The sequence below is a fragment of the Paramormyrops kingsleyae genome, chromosome 19 (genome assembly GCF_048594095.1).
Source record: "Paramormyrops kingsleyae isolate MSU_618 chromosome 19, PKINGS_0.4, whole genome shotgun sequence".
NCBI classification, from domain to species: Eukaryota; Metazoa; Chordata; class Actinopteri; order Osteoglossiformes; family Mormyridae; genus Paramormyrops; species Paramormyrops kingsleyae.
This window is the reverse complement of record NC_132815.1, coordinates 27,659,024-27,672,558: the sequence shown is the minus strand read 5'-3', so window position 1 is coordinate 27,672,558 and position 13,535 is coordinate 27,659,024. Positions and strand designations below refer to the sequence as shown.

Here is a 13,535-nt window from a genome sequence, read left to right as displayed (position 1 = left end):
CAGGTCCTATAGTTGTTTCCTCACTACACATATGCCTATGTTTAGTCCTGTTGTACATCATTTGCTTGTGAAACACTGGCTCAACTTGTATTATGTGTCATATGAACATGACTTTAGAATAGCAGAATAAGCTTTGGAATGGCTTTCAATCCTTAGATGACATGTGAACACCAGTTAATGGTCACAAGCCTGGACGCACGGTGGCCAGGCTCAGTACATGACTCTCGCATTTTCAGGGAGTCCATTCTCTCTCAAAGATTTGAAGGAGGTAAGGCAATCAGTATTCTACAGATTTTGTTGCACAAACTTGCGTGTGACAGTTGCTCTCAATTTCTTCAAAGGGCATTTTGATGGCCTGTTGCTGGGGGACCGGGGATACCCATGCCTGGAGCACTTGGTAACTCCTTATCCTGACACTCTAACAAGGCCCCAAATACAATTCAATGCTGCCCACAGCCTAACAAGGGTCAGGATAGAAATGACATTTGGCATTCTAAAGGCACGTTTTATTTGCCTCAAAGGCCTACGAATACGGCCAGAGAGGGCCTGTCAGGTGGTGTCAGCATGTGTGGTGCTACATAATATTGCAACTATTAGGAAAGAAAAGACCCCTACTCCACTGCCCATGTCTCCAGACATTGTTGACCCTGTGACCCTCGACTACCCCACAGGACGTGCAGTGAGAGATGCAATCACAAACCAGTGTTTCACTCATTAAAATAAAAAAACTCAGATCATGACTACATTGAAGTCTGATTGTTTTATTGGTTGCCACTCTCCCTCTCCTACAAAGTAAAAGTGATAAATTAATCATGGTACATATATAGATGTAATACTGATGAATATATAGCAATACCCTCTTTTCATGCTCGAGCTGTTGAATTTCAAGCTTCAGTTTCTTTATTTGCAGTTGTTTCCTCCTGCAGTCCAACTCAAGCATGCGCTTGTAAAGGGAACGCACATTGTCTGTTCTAGCCTACACAGGGGGGAAAAAAAACACATGAAATGGTGAAGCAGTGCGCATGCAGGTTATGAACCCGAAGAGTCAAAGACAAAGCAAAAGTGTACTTTCCGTGTGGGAGGTCCGAGTGGAGGAAGCCGCAGGAGGGGAAGGGGGTTGCTGAAACACCTCCTAAGGGAGAATGCAAATTACAACTAAAGGACAGTAGAATCACAGAATCTGTGCAGAGGTCTAAATGCCATGCTATACTGTATTATCCTGGGGGAATCACACATGTGATGCAATGCATCTACCTGGATGTGCGTGTCAGACAATGCCGACAAAGTGTCCTCACCCAAGTCCTCCTGAACAATAAAGGAATATAGGTAAAGATGCATCAACATTGGGCACACCTAGTCATTTCTGCACTTACCTGTACCTGAGGATCGCAGGAGGTGTTGGGCTCTGCAGGTGGCTGGAGCACTTGGATATTACCCCCCTCCACTGCACATAACACATGAATTTGAATTTCATGATTGTACAGCGTGATAATTTGTGCAATGTTATTGCAATATTACCCTGCACATAAAGGGTGCACATATCTGAGGCACCAGGGTCTGACCGGACACCACCCTCAACCCCCTCCATGATGGGCCGTCCTACGTTGTTGGCTACTGCCAACTCTTCAGCACGACTGAAGGCTTCCGGAGGTGGCCCTCCACCCGTTGCCTTTATAGAGAGCTTTTTCTTATTAGCTGTGACACATAGAAACACACTATTATCTGGAGGCTACACACAAATATTTCATAATGAGTATAAATACATAGCCGTACCACTTGTCATGATGTTTTTATATTTCATCCTGACTTGCTGCCAAGTACGCTGTGCAGTATTACTGCATCTGGATCTCATATCAGTTAAGTTACCATTAGGTTTAAATTCTGAGTAACATCACAGTAATGGAACTTGAGAGCGTTACATTACTTAACAGCAAATACTGTAATAGGCTTACTTCTGAATTGTGACGCATTTGTGAGCCTCTGCATTTATTAACAGTATTTCAGTTCTTTTCAGACAACACTTCATAGTCTAATCAGCGATCGTGAGATATTTTAGACCAAGAATTATTGATCATAGAAATGTACTTACGCATTTACGCGGTCGGCAATTCGTTGCCAACAAGCCTGCCTGCTTTTGTTGGCTGCAGAGGTGTTGGACTTCCCTTGTATCGTTGATTTGAACTCCTCGTAACCTTGCATGATTATTACGCACTCTGCCTCCGTAAAGTACGGAGCTCGCGCCATGACTCAAACAGTGCCTCGCGCTGCCGATCGTGCTCCATTTATGTGAACGCGCACAAGCCAATTAAGTTAACACCGATTGAACAAAGCAACTTCTTAACTGGCTTCGTAGTACTGATTAGCCCCGATTGATTCAACCCGATTTTGTTAACCTCGCGTTCGCAAATTACCTCGGGGTTAAGTCTGATTTGGTTAAACCCCCTTCGTAGTACAGTGGTATGGAGTTAATTTAGTGCCAAAAGTATCAATCAAAATTTTGAAAACCGCAAGCAAATCATTAAGTATCAGAATGAAAATTTGTATTCCAAATATCAAAAAAGTCAAATAAAATAATTTTATCCTTCTTCTTCTCTAATTTGTTTTGCTTTTGGAATGTTTTTCTTTGCTTTTGGAATTTTTTTTTTTGCTTTTGGAATATTTTTCTTTGCTTTTGGATTTTTTTTTTTGCTTTTGGATTTTTTTTTTTGCTTTTGACTTTTGGCACAGTTTTAACGGGTGGGCGGGCCTTAGCAGCTTACACGTCTATTGGTCAGCTGGAATTTGGAGTGAACACGCCTTTAACCATCTGAGCACGCCCACTCCATGACGCATCAGAACATCGCAACATAGCGGGAAGCTCCGGAGCCAGTTTACAGCATGGAATTGCATCTTTGTAGTTGTATAATAGTGTACTTTTATTAGGAATCGGTGTATGCAACACATATTTCGCGTTCATAAAATGTCACCAACCCATCCAATTCAGTAACTTTCGCTATTCCACCAACGCGCTGACCAGGGAAGTTTCTAGCTAAAGCTTCTAGCTTCCAGCTGAAGTTTGCCTTGATCAGGGGAACCTGGGGGACAATGCACACCCCTTACATTTTCAGAATAACTTTCTCTCTAACAGGTATTAATTAGTGCGCTGTATCCATATTACATGTCATTGAGGCAACACACTAAAGCTTAATGCTAATGTATTAAATGTGACGAAACACATAATCAAGCAATTCAGCTGCGGTACATGCTGACCAGGGAAGTTTCTAGCTATTGAAAAGATGAGAGACTAAGTCAAGTTTACCTGGGGCACCGCAGTTAAGTTAGCTTCATATTCGATATTCAGTTTTCAGGCTTTAATAACATTTAACGGAAGTAAGGTGGGGCGTTTTTAATGTCAGAATCTTGATGTCCAGTACACAGACAACGATGCACACCGATTATTTTTGCGCTTCAAACCATTTCGTGATTTGTGCAAAATCGTGTTAATAGCTAATATAATAGGCCCTGTCAGCTATAATGACATGGTGGTTTAGCATTTTGGGCTCATGGTGACTGTTGCACACCCCTTTCTTTCCCAGATTGCTTTACATACGATTTTTAATTAATTTTTGAATGTTCGAAGGTATCCGTATAATGTGCAATGGGATAATACATGAATGGGTTAATAACTTTAAAACTAGATAAGACAGGCACACATCTAGTGAAGTGTGCTTTGATCAGTGGACTACAGGGAACAATGCACACCCCTTGGATTTTCAGATTATTTTTGTCTGTAATAGTTACTAATTATTATATTGCATCCATTTAAAGTGCAATGGAGCAACACACTATAAGGGGTTTACAGCTCTGAAACAATTTAAAAATGGGACAGCCAGTGTGCCTTGATCAGTGGACTCTGGAGGACAATGCACACCTCTTGCATTTTCAGAATAACTTATATACATATATACAGAATAAGTTATTAATTAGTACGCTGTATCCATATTATATATGGTCGATACCCGATATAATCATGGGCGTCGCCGCCATTAAATCTCAAGGGGACGTGTCCCCCTCACATTCCATAATTATTCGTTTGGACCCCCCCCCCCCCCCACATTTAACATAAAATATTAGTTTTATGCCAGTGCGTCCCCCTCCCCCCCTCACATTCAAAATGCTTCTGACGCCCATGGATATAATAGAGATAACACATATTAATCAATAAATAAGTTGTAAAGTGTGATTAAGGCAGTGCACCGTGGGACAAAGCAAATGTACCGCAGCTGAATTGCTTGATTATGTGTTTCGTCACATTTAATACATTAGCATTAAGCTTTAGTGTGTTGCCTCAATGACATGTAATATGGATACAGCGCACTAATTAATACCTGTTAGAGAGAAAGTTATTCTGAAAATGTAAGGGGTGTGCACTGTCCCCCAGGTTCCCCTGATCAAGGCAAACTTCAGCTGGAAGCTAGAAGCTTTAGCTAGAAACTTCCCTGGTCAGCGCGTTGGTGGAATAGCGAAAGTTACTGAATTGGATGGGTTGGTGACATTTTATGAACGCGAAATATGTGTTGCATACACCGATTCCTAATAAAAGTACACTATTATACAACTACAAAGATGCAATTCCATGCTGTAAACTGGCTCCGGAGCTTCCCGCTATGTTGCGATGTTCTGATGCGTCATGGAGTGGGCGTGCTCAGATGGTTAAAGGCGTGTTCACTCCAAATTCCAGCTGACCAATAGACGTGTAAGCTGCTAAGGCCCGCCCACCCGTTAAAACTGTGCCAAAAGTCAAAAGCAAAAAAAAAAATCCAAAAGCAAAGAAAAATATTCCAAAAGCAAAAAAAAAAATTCCAAAAGCAAAGAAATACATTCCAAAAGCAAAACAAATTAGAGAAGAAGAAGGATAAAATTATTTTATTTGACTTTTTTGATATTTGGAATACAAATTTTCATTCTGATACTTAATGATTTGCTTGCGGTTTTCAAAATTTTGATTGATACTTTTGGCACTAAATTAACTCCATACTATGTGGCCTGAACTACGAAGCGGGGTTACTGGCTTATTGAGGTAACTTGTCGGATTTAAGGTACCACAGTTTAAATGGACTTCGTATTCGCTCACTTACATTTTGCCAAGACCGCGCAAGTCGCCCCGTTTACTCCACATACAAACGGTGGGTGCACGCACGCACATACACACACACACACACACACACTACATACAACAATAAACATTAACAATTATACATGACATAACACACAGCACATTTATAATCACACAAGCGATTACTGAGAACTACTCACAAGATGGCCGCGCTGCCGGCCGGTACCTCCGCACCACAGTATTTATTTATTTATTTATAAACTTTGCCCAAATTCTGTCCTGGGTTTTACCTAATTAATCAAAAAAAAATCACAATAACACTTAAAGGTAATGAAAATTAATTCAGTTTTAGCAATTTGATGATGCATCCACCTTAATTATTAAGAAGTATCGATATCGGTATCGTATCGGCGATACTTTCCCTGTATTTACTTGGTATCGCATCGATACCAAATCTTGTAGTATCGCTCACCACTAGTGTAGAGTAGGTGAGATGAACTGGGAAAGCAGGCAGTGGGCCAAACCACTGTGAGGAAGGGGTGGGGGAACTCAACTGTTTCTAAATGCATTTTTTGCGTTTGTTTTTTTTTCTACTTACACAATTATTTTAGTTATACATACAAATATTTTTCACAATAGAGAGTGCAATTTTATTTTTATTTTATTTATTTTTTCCGCCCCGGGATTTACACCCATAGCTGGGACTTAAATACAGAGCAAGATTAACAAGGGGCAGGTGAGATTAATCAACAAGGTTAGGAAAACAGGTCACAGGTGAAACTAATTAACTCAAAGGAACTAAACAGGGAAACTAAGAACTAACCAAGAAACAGGGAAAACAGACTAACACTGGGAATAACAAAAACTGATAAAACATAACTAAGGCTCAAAACAAGGAACCAAAACAGAATATAAAAAAATCACCAGACACAGGAACAATTCATACAAATGAAACACTAGGGAACAAAATACAAAAACAGAGGGGGCGGGATTCGGGCACTATAGACAGAGAGGTTCACAGGCAACCGCAAAGACTGAGAACACGAGGGACAGGATGACCAGCAACACCTGCTGGCCAAACAGGGAAGGGACACAGAGTGGGACAACATTAGCTGGCCCTGACACTCTCCTATTAAACAGTGTCCCTTAAAATTAAGTATAGAAGTTTTTATGCTGTGCAGGTTTTCTGAAGCACATAAAAAATGGTGAAAAGTTCCAAGTAACAACATCATGATGTACAGGGTCCAGTTTAGAATAAACAGGATGACATGAAGGATGCTGTATTGATCTTCACAGCTGACTTTATCCTTTTGACTATAGATACAACATACTGTAATGGTCCTTCCCAGGGTGCTGCTCTGTAGATGAACATCTGCTTATATATACTGTATGCATGTGCAGCTGATACTGTATTCTGAGGACCGCTAACACGGCTAACTTGTTGATCCAACAGGACCTAGGAAACTTTGGACTGTAGGTAAAAAATATTAAAATCTAACTCTTTAGATCCTTCAGACTTCTGTGTTCTTCTCTCCCAGTAATACCTCCTCTGGGTCTGGTTGATTGTGATCAGCAGGTGATGATGCCTCCATCTCCTGATTGTCATGTGATCCCTGCAAAGGTGTGTCAGTTGATACATTTTATGTTATTTTTTTGTTCAGCAAGTAATATAGTCACAATGTAATGGACTAATTTTAATGTGACCAAATATTTAAAAAGATTAACATCCCAAAAATTATAGTATGAATGAAATACTCAAACATTCATGCACACAGACTTTCATTAAGAAGCTAACTTCCTTATTAATTTGAATACACTGTAAAAACTGACAGGTAATTGTGTCCTTGGACACAAAGTGGAGTAAATGACTGGAATCCTGAGAATCACAGAGTTCTTGTTCCTCTGTTTACCTCCTCTGTGTTTGGTCCATTGGGATCAGGGGGGGGACAATGCAACAATCTCCTCATTGTCATGTGATCCCTACAGAAGTGACAACATTAGTCCATATTACTGGGTTTCACCAAACACAGCGCAGTGACCATCAAGTGAAATTTTCTTTTCAGTTTACATTATATTAGTTTTATGTAACCAAACATTAATGAAATATTGGAAATACCAACAATCTACAACCTAAGAACTACAGTACCTACTTATGAATTCAGACTTTTCAAATATTCACAGTGCATAACAAGTGCCTCATTTATCAAACTTTGTGTAAATTTGATCATGAAAAAATGTGTATGCACAGAAGAGAAAATATGCAGAAAAAATATCAGACTTGGTGTTTGCACGTTTCCCCTCAGAAATGTCAGAACTGCCAAATGGACAGACGCTCCAATCCCTTATATAAAATGGTGTAGTATTTGCATATAACCTACATAGATCTTCCCGCATACATTAAATAATCTCTAGATTACTGATCCTGCATTGTACAATGTGAATGATATGTGAATAATTGTTATACTGTATTGTTTAGGGAACAATGATGAGAAAATAAAGTCTGTACATGTTCAGTAGAGAAATACATAGAATAAACCACAGATTAAAAAATAGAAATACATGTAGAAAATATAAATCTGTCTACATGTCACTTCATTCATGTGGATTCAGTGTAGCTTATGGCGTGTGCCAAATTCAAATTTCTTTTTTGGAATTTTTTTTGCTATATTATTTTCAAACCACAGTCGGTTGAATCTGCAGAACCAGTGGATATGGAAGGCTGACCGTATCTTGTAAATGTGCATACAGTACCAGTCAAAAGTTTGGACAAACCAAGCCGTCTACAAACGAGAGTGATAGTGTCACATCACATGACCTGAGCACCTGACCTAAACACAGCAGAGATGGTTTTGGAGGAGTTTGACCAGAGAGTGAAGGAAAAGCAGCCAATCAGTGCTCAGCATATATGTGGGACCTCCTTCAGGACAGCTGGAAAAGCATCCCAGGAGGCCACCTCATGAACCTGGCATAGAGGAGACAGTAGGGTCAGCCAGTCCCTGGAGCAGTTGGGGTTAAGGGCCCTGCTCATGGGCCCAATAGTGGGATTGCTCTGCTGACCACAGGATTTGAACTGGCAACCTCCTGAGTTCCAACCCACAGAGCTCCCACTCCGGCCCCAATAAATACATTTTCTGTTTAATACTTTTTGGTTCAATGGATAATTCTTTATATGTTATTTTATAGTTTTGATGTCTTTATAATCATTCTAACATGTAGGGAATAGTAGAAATAAATCTTTCTTTAGTAAGTGTGTCCAAACTTTTGATTGGTACTGCAAGAGCATGAGCCTGAGGTCCTGCTCAGTTGCTGCCTACAACCAACCATAAATGGTCAGTGCAAATTAACTGTATGCTCATGTAATATGCAAATCAGGCCTTTCTGGTTGTAAAGTGTGATGACAGAAACCATCCATCCATCTTTTAATCCTGCCTGTACCTACTTGTCCCAAGAAGAGGAATTTGGAGCACTTGATAGAGGCACCACAAAATATTATATTTTGAGGCCAAAGCCCAAGTATACTGTAACTAATGAAAAAGTGCGTTGAGTGGCAACACATTGCTGCTGCAGTATATTCCCTCAGCTGTACTGAACACAAATTACCCAAAATAAAAACATAAATGGTCAGATCTGAAGATTCCAGGGAAAAAATTACTTGTGCGCACCAGGCCAGTGTGACTGTAACTACCACGGGCAAACTCAAATCATGAAAAAATGTGTATGCACAAAAGAGAAAATATACAGAAAAAATATCAGACTCTGTGTTTGCCCCTCTGAAACTTCAACATGTGTTTGACATCTACAGTATAATAGGGGGTAGCATGGGTGCTATGCCAAAAGACAGAAGACACTGATATGGCATGTGAGGTTCAAAATGAACCAATCAGAAGTTGACCCAGACTATCGACCTACTATATTTGTCAATATCAGGTTGGGTTTTGGGGCGTCATGGTGGGGCAGTGGTTAGCACTGTTGTCTCACACCTCTGGGACCTGGGTTCGAGTCTCCGCCTGGGTTGCATGTGTGTGGAGTTTGCATGTTCTCCCCGTGTCGTTGTGGGGTTTCCTCCGGGCACTCCGGTTTCCCCCCACAGTCCAAAGACATGCTGAGGCTAATTGGAGTTACTCAATTGCCCGTAGGTGTGTTTGTGTGAGTGACTGGTGTGTGAGTGTGCCCTGCAATGGGCTGGCCCCCTGTCCAGGGTTGTTCCCTGCCTCATGCCCATTGCTCCCGGATTGTAAAGACATCAGATCATGGTGGCCCATGGAAACTTGTAATCATTCCATTTCTGTAGCTATTAAGCCGTATCACATACTCATGATTATAGGCTATGGTTGGCAAGAAGCCAGTTTCTTTCTTCAGAATCACACTGTTAGGAAATGACAGGCATCATCATCTAAAGACACAGGGCGCCTCCATAACAGTAACCCTGAGAATCACAAACCTCCTTTGTGTTCAGTCTTTCTGGATCAGCAGGTGATGATGCCTTAGTCTCTCAATGTGATCTCTACAAAATAATAGTGTCAGATGATAAATTTCAGATACATTTCATATTTTCATCTACTAAATAACAAGTAGTCACCATGAAGTGGTACATACTTTTCATTTTACAGTAAAATCTGCAGGTCACCATTGGCTACTTTATTCTTCCAGAAAACCCAGCATGCAGTGTATCAAACAGTAAAGTACAAACAGTTGAAGTACATATAAACTACCTTCCATTATGGTACCATATTATTACCCAAACCCTTGGCTGGTTAAACAGCAGTATAGTTGTATTAAGTCAATATACACCAATGTGTCAAAACATTGGACCACCCCCACAAAAGCAAATAACATCTGCTTTTAGAAATCTTATAAAAAATGGTGTGTATCATGGTCTGGGATATATTAGGCAGAAAGCTACATTCAGTATTCATAGGCAGCATTTTGGATGCAGGAGAAATGGGCAGGAGTAAAGATCTGAGTGACTCTGACAAGGGCCAGATCATTACGGCCAGACGACTGGATCAGAGCATCTCTGATACAGCAAGGCTTGTGGGGAGCTCATGGCCAGCCGTGGTGAGAACCTACTGAGAGTGTGAGGTATGGATAGATCCTGTCAGGGACAAGATGGGCAATTGCCCAGGGTGACATCTTTTGCGCGGGCAACAACTTCGCAAACTGCCAGAGCCACCTGCAGGTATGGAGTAATTATTATAACAGAATTTGGTGGTTGTGTAAAATAGATTTGTAGTTTTAACATGACTTCTGAAACTATGTGCAAATAAGAAGTTGCAAGCCTGTGACTTAGGAAACACAAGTGAAAAACTTTATTGTGAACACTTTGCTGCACGAGTGTACAATGCTAAAATATAAGTGCGCAAATCTTTGCACAGGTGTACAATACTAAAATACAAGTGTGCAAATCTCTGCACGGGTGTACAAAAGTCAATTACAAGTGTGCAAATGTATTTTACAAAACCATGGAATTGTCATTATAATCACTCCATACCCAGAAAGCAAAAATGGCCACTAGTGTAATAGCTAAGAGTTAAAAATACTGTAGGTGTAATTTTGTATGGAATGCAGGTTGCTAGTGCTAATGCTGGTGGAGCACAGATTGGCACATCTTCTGACAAGCTGCCACCTACTGCAGCTCAGCAGACCTGGAGTACACAGCTTCAGTGACTGGCTACATCAGCAAATGCATTGAGGATGTTACTGTCTCCAAACTATCATCACACATGCAAACCATAAACCCTGGTTCTCCGCAGAGCTGCACTCTGGAGAGAGTCAGAGATACTGCCTACAGGTTCATAGACAGAGAGACTCATACTACAGACAAAGCCAAACATTCTTGGCCATTAAAGAGGCAAAAAGTGCCTTTGCAGGGAAAATCAACAGCCACTTCATGGTCTCAGAGGACACACAGTGCATGTGGCAGGGAATGCAATCGATCACTAGCTACAAACCAACACGTCACACCTGCAGCAGTGAGGTCACCCTGCCAGATGCATTGAACAACTTCAATGCACATTATGAGGCACAGAGCAGGGAGTTATGCAGAGTCGACCCGCGGAAGGCGGCTGGACCTGACAACATACCCGACCAGGTGCTCAGAGACTGTGCTAACCGATTGGCAGATGTCCCAACAGACATCTTCAATGTATCCCTGAGCACAGGAGTGGTACCTACATCCCTCAAAACAACCAGGAATGTCCCAGTGCCCAAGAAGTCGACCATGTTTTGTCTCAATGATTACTGGCCTGGAACACTCATAGCCATCATCATGAAGAGCTTCGAGAGGCTGGTATTGAGGCACATGAAGGCAGACTGACATGAACTCTCAGACTGACTAGACGCCCTACTTATCGCCCAAACTGGACCAGATATGATGCCATTTCCACTGCCCTCCCCCTCACCCTCTCATACATGGACAGAAAGGACAGCTATGTCAGAATGCTGTTCATTAGCTTCAGTTCAGCATTTAACACAATCATCCTGCAGAGGCTGGTAGGGAAGCTGAACCTGCTGGGCATGAACACCCCCCTCTAACTGGATCCTGCACTTCCTGTCTGACAGACCTCAGTGTGTCTCCATAGGAAACAGCACCTCCAGGGCCCTCCGACTGAGCACAGGTGCCCCCAGGGCTGTGAACTCAGCCAACTGCTGTTTAATCTGCTCTCCCACCCATTATCTGTACAGGAAACATGTCATCCGCCATGCAAACAGCACTGAGGCAGACCCCTCCCACAGACTGTTCATCCAATGCCACCTGGCAGAAGGTTCCAGAGCATCCAATCCATCACTGCTAGACACTGAAACAGCTTCTTCTCCTAGTCAGTCAGGGTTCTCACTAACCTGCTGTCTCAACAGCCTCCACACTTACAGGGAAGGAGGAAGAGCACAAGGGCCACAGATCTGCTACAGACAAAATTATGTATAATAATCTGAGGGAAGATGGTCAGACTGATGTAGAGAAACAGGCCCCAGGACAGCAGCCAGAGGGGCAGAAGTATCTTAGGCACCTACCAGTTCCAATACGGTGCCTTGGAGTCTCTCAACCAAGCCCAGCTGTTTGTTTATCCTAAGAAAAAACATACAGTTATTATAACAGAGTTCAGAGACCTGAATATCACATTTTAAGTAAAATGATCCTATTTTTATGTGCTTCTTACTGATGCCCAGTATCACCTTAAATTTAGGAATTCCGGCAATTACATGAAGTAACAGAAGTAACTAAGGACATGATACAATATCAGATTTTCACTACAAGATGTGCAAAAGAATTCATGATTTATGGTATATATAGAAAATGTTCATGAAATAATTATAATAATGCTACCAGTCAAATTAAATTTCTTTATTTTGTGTTTTGTCTTTTTTTGGCCAGATATGAGTGTAGTGAGACAGAGAGTCTGTAACCATAACTATATAAAAACATAGGAAAAGAGCAATTATACTACACAGAGAGTGAAAAGACAACCAGGGCTAAAGCTCCCTTTTGCACTTCCTGCTGATCAGCACTTCCTGCAGACTGGGGTGTCTAACATACCATCTTTATTATGATATTCTGTAGGGACTCCATTAATATTTCTTTTAACAACATCAGGTTCATTTTACAGACTGTGTGTAATTGATCTCCACTAGATATTCAGCCAGATATTCTGATGTTGGATTCTTTCTGTTCTCTGTCTGTTTAATAAAAGTTCTGCATAGTACCTGCACTTTTCCTTCAGTGCGTGTTTATGGGTCTCGTTAGGTGCCCCAGTCACAGTGGGGTGACCATATGTGTCCCTGAAAACTGCCACTATTATGCTGCAGCAAAGTCTGATGCCAACAGGACAAACAACTAGAGGAATTTATTTTTTTCCAATTTTATTTCCTGATCCCACTGCTAGCTTGCAGCCATTTAGAAAATAAAGTAATATTTAACAAATTGGATATTTAGATAACACTGCTGATCCAAAAACTGGAAATTGACAGCTGGAGTGAACAAATCGATATTTCATTTTTGAAATATCACAGTTATTGTCAATATACTATGACAGCCCTCGTTCCCATACAGCTGAATATTTAACACATGGTGACACTCATTTGTAACATATTTGCCTGGTGACTCAGTGGGTGACATTGGCACCTCAGACCTCCTGGCTTGGGCTCTGTGTAGTTTGCCTGGTGACTCAGTGTGTGACACTGGCACCTCACGCCCCCCGGCTTGGGCTCTGTGTAGTTTGCGTGGTGACTCAGTGGGTGACACTGGCACCTCACGCCCCCCGGCTTGGGCTCTGTGTAGTTTGCGTGGTGACTCAGTGTGTGACACTGGCACCTCACGCCCCCCTGCCTTGGGCTCTGTGTAGTTTGCGTGGTGACTCAGTGTGTGACACTGGCACCTCACGCCCCCCGGCTTGGGCTCTGTGTAGTTTGCGTGGTGACTCAGTGGGTGACACTGGCACCTCAC

General features: G+C 41.7%; 2 long non-coding RNA genes across 2 annotated transcripts; both read right to left on the bottom strand.

Annotated features, from left to right (window-relative positions):
- Positions 1–741: 741 nt before the first annotated feature.
- Positions 742–1,128, bottom strand: LOC140581175 (uncharacterized). Its single transcript, XR_011984242.1, has 2 exons — positions 857–1,128; positions 742–785 (listed from the first exon to the last, which is right to left on the bottom strand). It is a non-coding gene; the product is annotated as an uncharacterized lncRNA (long non-coding RNA).
- A 5,387-nt stretch (positions 1,129–6,515) lies between these two features.
- On the bottom strand, positions 6,516–9,601 carry LOC140581165 (uncharacterized). Its single transcript, XR_011984229.1, has 3 exons — positions 9,537–9,601; positions 7,006–7,075; positions 6,516–6,708 (listed from the first exon to the last, which is right to left on the bottom strand). It is a non-coding gene; the product is annotated as an uncharacterized lncRNA (long non-coding RNA).
- Between the last annotated feature and the right edge of the window lie 3,934 nt (positions 9,602–13,535).